A 10,346-nucleotide genomic window follows, 5' to 3' on the forward strand; every position below is an offset into this window, starting at 1 on the left:
GGACATCTTTGATGTAAAATTTCTTCCTCCTAACTTGGGAGCCTGTCGTGCTATGCACATACCCGCACGTCACACACCAGCTGGCTCTTGGGTTCTTAGGAGCCACTTCCCTAGGTTGCGAGGTGCTGATGAAGTCACACAGGTGTGTGCAAGCACCACTGTCGGTCAGCTCTGAGGAATTAGAGCAAATGGGGAAGAGGAGTATCCAGATGTTTTAAAAAAGAAGCCAGAGAGATTGTAGTCCCAACGTTTTGGTGACTATGATGTCAATCCACAAGAAAATGCTATAAAAATTAAGTTAGTTGATTTTTAAGTCCTTACAGGGAAAAAACAGTCCTAACTAGCTGCCATGGATTGTTCATCAAAAATGAGCTTTCAGGGAATTTTCTGTGCAAAGTTATTAAAGCTGGATTGCAATAGCTTCCTCTCCCAATACTGATACCACACCAGACTTTATCAGAAGGAAAATTATAGGCCCATTTCACTCAGGACTTTAGTGCAAAAACGCCAAAAAAAAAAAAAAAAAAAAAAAAAAATTAGCAAATAAAATACCAATATGGCATTATAAATAATACAGTACATGTAAGCTGAGTTTACCCTGGGTGTTTGGAATGGTGTCATAATAGAAAACTGCAAATATAACTTACTATATATATATAACTTACTATATTAATAGATTAAAGGAGAAAAGCTATCTACTCACCCCAATAAATGTAATAGATTGATCTTTGATAAACTGAAAGCTATTCATGCTAAAAAGTATTTCTAAATTAGGAATAACTTCTTTGATAACAACGGCCTGTGCAAAACTAAACAAATAAAATCCCAGTAGGGGAAATATAAGAAGCATCTCCTATGACAATAAACTCACAACTATCAACAACTGAATCCAAAAAATAAAAACAAAATCCAACTAAGCAAGCCAGAATAGGAACAGAATCATGGGTATGGGGATCATTCGGAGGGTTATCAGCTGGGAGGGGGAAGGGGGAGAAATGGGGAAATGGTGCAGGGATTAAAGAAGCATAATTGGTTGGTACAAAATAGACAGGGGGAAGTTAAGAATAATATAGGAAAGGGTGAAGCCAAAGAACTTACATGCATGACTCATGGACATGAACTAAGGGGGATGGGATTGCTGGGGGGGAGGGGGGTACTGGGCAGGGGGAGCAAAGGGAATAAAACTGGGACTACTGTAACAATGTAATCAATAACATATACTTAAAAAAAAAAAAAGAAACATCTCTTTTAAAATCAGGAATGAGACCAAGATACCCACTATCAGAAGTTCTATTGGATTGGAGGATATGGACAGTTTTAATAAGACATGAAAAAGAAATTACAGGCATGAAGATTCAAAAGAAAGTAATAAAACTCACTATTTGCAGGTAACATGACTATTACATAGGAAACCCAAAAGAATTGACATGTAATTATTGACATGAATTATATTAGTTATAAAAATTGCTGAATATAGGATTAATGTACAAAAATTATATAGCCTTCTGTTAAACAGCAGCAAACAATTAGAAATGTAATTACTATTGATGATAATATCATAGAGTATCAAGTGTCTAATAAGAGTCTCAAAGAATATCAAGAATCTACCAAAATCTGTGCAAGATCTCTATGGGGGAACATTATAAAATTATGTTAGAGATATTAAAGACACAAATAAACAGATACACTACACCCATGGATAAGAAGGTATAATATCATGAAGATGCCAATTTCCCCCAAACTGACATATAGATTCAATGTAATCCCTATTAAAATCCTAACAATATTTTCATAGAACTTGATAAAATCATTGAAAAATGTATATGGAAGTAATAAAAAGCCAAGACTAGGAGGATATTTCTTAAGAGGAAGAACAGGGATTAATATGAATCTGTAATAATTAAGACAATGTGATATCGGTGTAGGAATAAGCAAATTGACCAACAGAACAGAGCAGAGAGCCTCCCCAAAGACCTATGCATATGTCTGAGCTTGGGCTGCTATTACCAAATACTACAGGTTGGGTGGTTTAAACAACAGATGTTTATTTACAGCCATGGAGAGTGAGAAGTCCAAGATCAAGGTGTAGAATCAGTTCCTGGTTGGATGATCTTATATTCTTTCCATATACCAAGCTGTCTCCCACAATCATTTGCCACATTCTACTGATCCCACTTCCTAAATATCTCTCAGGGCTGTCCTCCCCGGCCTCTTCCTATCTTCCCCTCTGTTCAGGGCATTATTATCTTTTCTCTGGATTGTTGCATGATTTCTTACCAGCCTTCCTGGCCTCTAGTTTCTACCTTTACAATCCATTTTCTGCATTGTCACTAGATTTTCTTTTTTAAAATATGAGTCTGGCTTATGACTTGCTGAGTCTCTGGTATGGGCAAGCAGTTTCCCAAAGGTGAGAGGAAACCATGCTAGCTAATTAAACACTACAGTTCACAACAGAAGGAAAGAGTCCTGTGTATGGGACAGGACCCCATAAGTGTATTCAGGTAACTGTTACTGGGACCACAGTGTAAGTTCATTAATTAAAAAAAAAAAAGTCTACCATTTATTGATCATGTGCTTTGTACCTGGCATTTCACCTGTCTATTTTACAGATGACCACACTCAAGATCAGAGAGGTTAGGAATGTGCCCGAGGCCACACAGCTAGTGAATGGAGGGGAAACATCTACACCAAATAACAGTGGTTGCCTTACTGATAACTTACTCAGTGGAAGGGATTTTGGGCAGACCGTTGTGAACAAGCTATGCTTTGTTTACAGTGCTGGTAAATCAACTCTAGAGGCATAATAAAAAATTGCTCTACCATGTGAAAGCACGTGGTGAAATGGTACCAAAAAGGGAAAACCAGAGTCAAGAGGAGGGACTTTAGGAGAGTTTGATGGGATCCAAATGAGGTTGAGAATCGGAGGCGCAATCTGAGAGGCTAGAAACAGAAAGAAGAATTATGCAGGCTGCACACTCTTCCTCTGAGCTTCGGGAAAGGCCAGGGGTTGGAGACAGATTCATCGCGAAGACAGTCCCTCTTCCTAGGCACCTAGTGACCCAGCCAGTCCAGAACAGTCTGAGAGAGGCAGCTGCTTGCTACCACAGGCATCTGGCCATGTGATCATGTGGAATGACTGCAAAGTGGTTCGTTCACCTGTCAGTCTCTCCCATTGAACAGCGAGCTCCAGGAAGGCAGAGACTGTACGTGCTTCAACTAACGCTTCTGGAGTGAATGCATGGAAAGGAGGTGGGGGCAACATCCATTCTAGAACATGTCACATTAATTCTCCCTGTTCAGGATGCTCTTATAACTTACAGTTGATCTTGCTGTTTTTTTTAAATTTCTAAGTCATTACCGCTAACATGCCCCCAAAGTTTTTTTCCCCCAAAAAAGAAAAGGCGTCTCTTCCCAAGCCCCTGGGGATGGCACATGATTTGCACCCTTGAAGCTTTGGAGAACAATTGGCGTACCCAAAACAGCATTTGAGCCTTTCTGGATGGCAGTTTGTAGGGTAATAAAATAAAAAGTAATTTATAAGTGGCAAGGCATTTGAACGGGAGCGTAATTCCATTTTTTGCAGAAAGCCAAGCTGTTCTGCATAATTTGTCATCCAGCCAGGTCTCTCTGACTTGTTCAAGCCAAAGGCTCCTACCTCCTCCTCATCAGTCACTGGCTCCTTCTAATTTAATTCTAAGTGGCAATGCTCCCAGTATCCCCAGTAAATATGTTTGCTATCTCTCAGCTGGGCCAGCTGGTCTATGCTCTTTGCAAATGGCTGACCTGGCATAAAAAACCTTGGCTGCATTATCCCAGAAACTTGCTCCCCCCAAATTCTATCAGTGGTTTTCAGTTGTCTATCACTGCATAACAGCCCACACCAAAATGTGGTGGCTTAAAATCACAGTTTGTCATTTATCATGATTCTGTGGCATGGCTGGGCTCAGAAGGGCAGTTCTTCTGCTCCGTGTGCATGGTTTAGGTCCCTCTTGTGGTTGCCTCCAGCTGGGAGCCCACCTGTGGTTGGACCATCCAAAATGTCTCTTAGTCTCCAGGGTTTCTCTCCCCACACCTCCCATCATTTGGTAGCCTAACTAGCTTCCTTCAGCATGGCAGCTGGCTTCTCAGAGGAACATTCTAGGAGAGCAAGCCCCAATTTGCAAGTGCTAATAAGCAGGTCATGTGACCAATAATCCCAAAGTCACTGAGAGAGGGAAATGCGACATTAGCTTCCTTTCAACTCTGAATCTATTTAAAAGCCCTCCTTGGCAGGCCAAGAACAACATTTGTCTCCCAGATAGCAAGGCCACACGTCAGGCCACTTGGCGGGGAGGACATAGGCTTCCAGGTGGAAATGATCCCGGTGGCTGCGTGTTTAGTTTCAGTCTCTGTAGACTGGGAACATTCTTTGTGCTTTCACTGATGGACAGGCATGCAGGAGTGAGGGGGCAGGACTTCCTGTCCAGGCCACCCTGAGGAAGGCCAACAGAAAGGCCAGACTGGCCCTCCCTGGGCAGAAGTGTCTAAACCAGCTTTTAAGGAGCCCTTGGGCTCTGCGCAGCCCCTCAGGGGCCCCTGGGGAAGGGGACAGATAGGGCTCTGAAGGGGAGAGACCACCTACCTTTCCCTGACCAATCAGAGCAGCTCCACTGTTGCGTCCCTGCAGACTGAGTTTTCTTGTAGTATTTTTGTTTGAAGAAAGTGTTCTAGGACTAAAAATAGATAGGTAAATAAATACATAGCTTAAAAATCACCCAGAGAGATTCCATCCATAAGAAATGTTTAGTCAGCTCAAGGGTCCTACTGCATGTGGGGACAAATGGAGAGGGGGTGTCACACATGGGATCAGGGAGGGGAAGCGTTGCCATGGAGGGATGGGGCCAGCTGAGGTGAGCAGGGGCAGGCAGCTGCCAACCCCAGGGTGGTGGGGCAGGGTCCAGAGTCCGCCCCAGCACCAAGGCACAAGTCTGTGCCCGTTAGTCTGAGGGTGTCAGGCCTGCTTAGCCACGTGGCCCCAGGTCTACCTAAAGGTGGCATGAGGCCTGCAGGGGGCAGAGCCAGGGCCAGAGCTGCTAGGATGACCACTCCCCAGGAACACCGAGGGAGAAGGAGGGTGCTGGACTGGATCTGGTTGGAAAACCTGTGACTTTTCCTAAGCTGCCAGCAGCCGAGTCTCTGGACGAGCCGGGGAGCCTGGGCACTTTTGTGAGAGAGCACTTGGCAGTGGGACACAAGATGCTACCCTCCTCACGGCAGCTTTCGGGAAAGGTTTTAGGGAGCAGGTGCCACACATATGGCCCCTTTCCACCTCAAGACGAAAATAAGAGTTGGGCCAGTGAGGCGGTCAGGGTTGAATATTTCGCCCAGCCAGAGCCCCCTAACCTGAGAAACGGGCTAATGTGTTCAGTGGGAGCCTGTCTTCAGTGCCGCTTACCTCCAACTCCAGGACACTTTCCCTCCATTATACTCATTTTGTATTGTCACAGATCACACAAGTTTAGTGACACAAAACTGTAACAGAACCCATGGGCTGTTCAGTTAGGGGGGCCCCGATTGCCTGCTGCCAGAAGCCTAACTCTCAATACCAGAGTTTAGTGAAAAAAAAAAAAAAAGGAATTGTTTATTTAAAGGTTATACAAATTTAGATTATTGGTGAATTTCTGCCGTTGTCTTATTTTCTTTAAAACACCCACAAAGCCATAGTTCTGCCTCCCCCTGCCAAACCAGGCTAGTTTTAGAAATGATACCATTTCCCTACTTCCCAGTCACTCGAGCCTGATTGGGGAGGTTTTGCCTGTGTTGCTGTGTGCTCCAGCTCTTAGCGCAGAACCACGTGGAGTTCCCAGCCTCCTTGTAAACCGCATGGATCTCTCCTCTCTGCAAACCTTCTAAAACGTTCTCCCTTCTAAAATGGCTGCCGCCTTATTTTTAAATCCCTGACCTCGGCCTGTGTCACAGTGGGCGTGGTGACCAGTTCTGACCATTCATAGAACCTTGCGCAGGCCCTGTACGCTCTTCCTCACCATTCCATGGTCAAAACCCCTCCCATCTCCTTGGGGCCCTGGGATAACTAAAATCATTTGCATAACTAAGACACTAGCTACCAGCCATAAATATGCAAAGGCATCTTGAAAGCTGTTCCCTTCCCCCCACCCCCCAACCCACGGGCTCTGGGGATTTTTGTGGGGGGACCTGCTCTGTAACAGAACCACAGACATCATTCTATCGCAGAGTCCCTGGGCCAGGAGCCTGGGGCATGGCCTAACGGGGCCTATGGGTTAGGGTCTCACCAGGCTACAATCCAGGCGTGAGGGCGCCTCAGTCTCCTGTGGATGTTCAGCCAGAAGGAACCTCTTCTAAGATCCCTTAGGCTGTTGAAGGGTTTATCTCCTTGCTGCTACGAGACTGAGGGCTCCTGCTTCTGTCTGGCTTTTGACCAGAGGAGGCCACTCTCAGGTCCTAAGCTGCCAGCTCCCTGCCACACGGGCCTCTTCAACATGGCCGCTGACTTCCTCAAGCCTGCAGGCAGAGCTTCTCACCCCGGGGAGGGCCCAGCCCCCTTTTAAGGGCTCTCACCTGATTAAGTTAAGCCCACCCAGGATACGCCTTTTATTGATTGATTGATTGATATAAACATAGGCTTCATTCCGTGGGGCTGGGGGGTGGGGGGTGGGGATGGGGATGGGGATGTGCAGACGGAGTGGAGTGTCAGTCTTGCGTCAGGCTCCCAAACACAGCTGCGGGCAAGCTCTGCTGCCCCAGCTGCACCTTATTAGGCTCCAGGTTCATCTCGTCCTCATCTTCATCCTTACGCAACTCAATCTCCTCCGGGCTGCCCTGCTGAGCTAGCTGGGACAGCTCCTCCTGGGACGTATTGCTCCCCATGAACAGGACTGTGCTCTGGGCCCATGGGGGCTGGTCGTGCTGGGCCTCAGCCGCCAGCTGCTCCGCCCGCTGCTCTAGCAGCCTCACGTCATCCATGCCACTCTGCCCAGGAGCAAGGTCGGACACAGTGCCCGTGGCGCTGCCTGACACCTTGAGCAACTGAGAGGCCATGAAGTTGACCTTTGTGTTGTATGTGGCCTGCATGCTTCGGCGGGTCCGCAGAATCTCCTGGATGGTGTCCTCATTGCCGTGCCGCACCTCAAAGTCCTTCCACACTTGCCAGGAGGCCCCAGTTGCCCGGGGGTCACAGATCTGGGAGCAGAAGCTATAGATGGCCCGAGCGTGGTCAAACGCCCCCAGCTTGCACTCCATGTCTGCAAACTGCAGGCACATCTGTCGGGCGTGCCCGTCTGACAGGACCGCTATGGCCTTCTGGTATATGCCATGGGTCTGGGTAACTCCATAGATCTCTGCTGCCCTCTCAATGTAGATGTTGAACATGTCGTACTGCTGGGCAGGCTCCATGGCCTGGATGGCGCGCTTGTACACGGCCATCATGTGCCGGGCCAGGCCGTACTCCTCCTCCAGCTGCGCGTACAGGAGGTACAGGGTCTTTGCATATTTGGGGGGCAGCCATCCAGCACCTGCTCAAAGAGGTCCTGTGCCCGCTCCAGCTTGCGGCCCCCGTAGTGGGCGATGAACTTGGTCAGATAGGTGCTCCAGATGTCGGACACGCTGGGCCACTTGAACGGTGAGATGCCGCGCTCAAGTGCCTTGAAGCTCTCCTCAAGGCACATGGCTCCTCCAGGAACATGGCGTAGTTGATGACAATCTGTAGGGTGGTGATGCGCAGGTCCAGAATGTGGTCATATACAGCCTTGGTGGACTGAAAGGTGCCAAGGCTCTCCTCCAGGTCAGCAAGCACGGGCCACACCTGCAGTGACTTGTACACGTGGTTCTGCACAGGCTCCGAGCCAGCGAAGTACTTGGCCCGGAGGGCAGTGCTTTCGCCTTCTGCAGCAGGCACAGGGCCTGGTCATGGTTCTCATGCCGGAGTCCCAGCTCACCACACTCGCACCACATGCTTGCCAGGTTGTCCATGTGCTTGAAGCTCTCCCTGGTGGCCTTCTCCAGGATGATGCGGGCATCATCCAGCTGCCCGTTGTCCTCATAAAACTTGGCAAACGCGACCCACAGCGTGTGGGGTTTGCCCTTGGCCTTGAAGAGGTCCACTGTCTGCACAGCCTCCGTGTATGTGTTGATGATCTCCTGGGGGTGGCCCTGGTGCAGGGCCACGCGCGTGTGCCACTCCTGCACATGGTGTGCGTTCTGGCGCAGCAGGACACTATTGAGGAGCAGGAGTTGCTGGCTGATGAGCTGCTCAAAGCCGGCCAGGTGCAGCTCCAAGTCCACATCGTCTTCCTCTTCCTGCCCCAGCTTGGAGGTGATCTCCATCTTGGCAGCAATCATGCTCTCCCCAAACTGGGCATAGCTGTCAAACACCTGGGCGAAGTCCCGCATGGTCTTCACGGTCTGGATGACCTCCTTGTACGCGTCCCGAGCCTTCTCAAAGTGGCCACTGCTGATGTAGTAGTTGGCCAGTGAGCACCAGAGCTCGCCCAGCTGGTCGGTGAAGCGGGTGAGGACCCTGCGGATGATGGCATCCACATGGAGCGACTGTACCTTGTCCGGGTTCTGGGAGATGAGATCACAGAGCTTGTGCCACAGCTGGTAGTTGGACTTGCCAGCCTTGGACACGAAGCTCACCCCAGGACACAAAGACCACAGTCCAGGGCACAAGGACCACCGCCCCAGGGCACAGATGAAAGAATGCTGCAGCTTTTATCCAGTTACCCATTAACCTTTTCCCTGAATTCCAAACCCCTTACCTACTCTTCTTATAAAAAGGGCCAATTTATACTGGAATTTAAGACAGTCTGTTAGGGTACAAACTCACTGCTTTCTCAGATCGCAAACCATCTGAATAAAGCACCCATAAAGATTCACTCCCTGTCTCTGCTTATTGGGTCTGGTAGATGACAGGACGCACGGACACTGGTTTTTCTGGCTTCAATCCCCTATACTTAGTGTGCTTGTGTTTTGTAAAGGGGGTTATTAGAGGAACCTGATGTCCGTGGAGTTGTCCCTGTCTTCTCTATAAAGTGTTAATAATGACAACGGTAATATGTACTGTTTACTGAGCACTTACTATGTGCCCAACTCTATGCAGTCCTCTGTGTGGTCCTCACACCAGCTTCATGAGGCAGATACTATTATTGTCCCATTTTACAAGTATGGAAACTGAGTCTCTGAGAGTAAGTCTCTTGCCCAAGATCACATATTTGGTGAGTGACAGAAGTAGGATTGCCCCTCCATGGAATGTCAGACTCCAAAGGCCATGGGACAGTGCCTCTCATGCACCCAAGCACTTCCTGTGCTTGGTATTGTGTGTGCATGTGCCCAGCACACTGCACTGGGGTGCAGCCACACTGGGGCTCTCTAAGGCAGCCCCTGAGGACCCTGGAGTGTAGGGGCCGGGTGGGGAAGGAGGAGCTGGCCCTGGGCACAGGCCTAAGGGCCTTTGAGTGGGGGTGTGTGTGTGGGGTGCTTTGCAGCATGGCAGCCCTCCTGAAGCTTTGGAGATGCTGGCCTAAGTGCTGCATGGTTAAGAGAGAAACAAAACAACCTACGCCCAGGAACTAAACGCAGAGAGACCCGTCTGTGGTGCCTGCCAGAATAACAGAGCTTCACATCCCCATGTGTCATTGCAGGAAACATGAAACCACACCAGAGCTGCCCCATGGGGGGGCTGGGGAGACTTGGGGCTGAGAAGCTGGGAGCCACGCTGGCAGGGCTGCCGGCGAGGGGCTGCCAGGCTAGGCCTCCCAGTTTTAGGGCCGGAGGGAGTTAGCAGAGAGACACTGGGTCTCTGCTGTACCCCGTCTTTGGTGATTTGAGGATGTCCAGGACAGATAGCACCTGCTTTCTAGGTTGGTTGGGCTTTGTGGTTGCTTTTTTTTTTTTTTTCTAGTATGTTACTTTCTTAGTTAAATGCTAGTGTCATGAATATAATGGCACATGACCCAGTCATGGGCCCGGAGCAGATTACCTTTAAGGTAAGAGGCAAGCTCTCTCTGTCTCTGTCTCTCTGTCTATCTGCTTCTCTCTTCCTCTCTGCTTTCTTCTCTCTCTTACCTGTTTCTCTTTTGATTCCTCCTGGTGTCTCCCATCCTCTAGCAAGTCATCAGTTCTAGGACTCCGGCTGCTTCCGGAAAGGCACCAGTGAATTGGGTGTCTGGGACAGCTGAGTAATACAAATTTCACGTGGAGATATGGAAATTGATTGAGTAGTTGAACTCAATTCACATTGATCAAGCCCTGGTGTGGGAGGGCGTCGCAGGGAAGAAGAGCCAGGGGGTGGGGCGGGGGAAGGAAGGGGGGAGGCGGTTGCAGAAGCCTGA

At 48.8% G+C, this 10,346-nt stretch overlaps 1 pseudogene; it reads right to left on the minus strand.

The window, feature by feature from the left end:
• Positions 1–6,708: 6,708 nt before the first annotated feature.
• LOC149992400 (pre-mRNA-splicing factor SYF1 pseudogene) lies at positions 6,709–10,115 on the minus strand (annotated as a pseudogene).
• Between the last annotated feature and the right edge of the window lie 231 nt (positions 10,116–10,346).

The sequence above is a fragment of the Furipterus horrens genome, unplaced genomic scaffold, assembly GCF_987537825.1.
Source record: "Furipterus horrens unplaced genomic scaffold, mFurHor1.1.pri manual_scaffold_15, whole genome shotgun sequence".
Lineage (NCBI taxonomy): Eukaryota > Metazoa > Chordata > Mammalia > Chiroptera > Furipteridae > Furipterus > Furipterus horrens.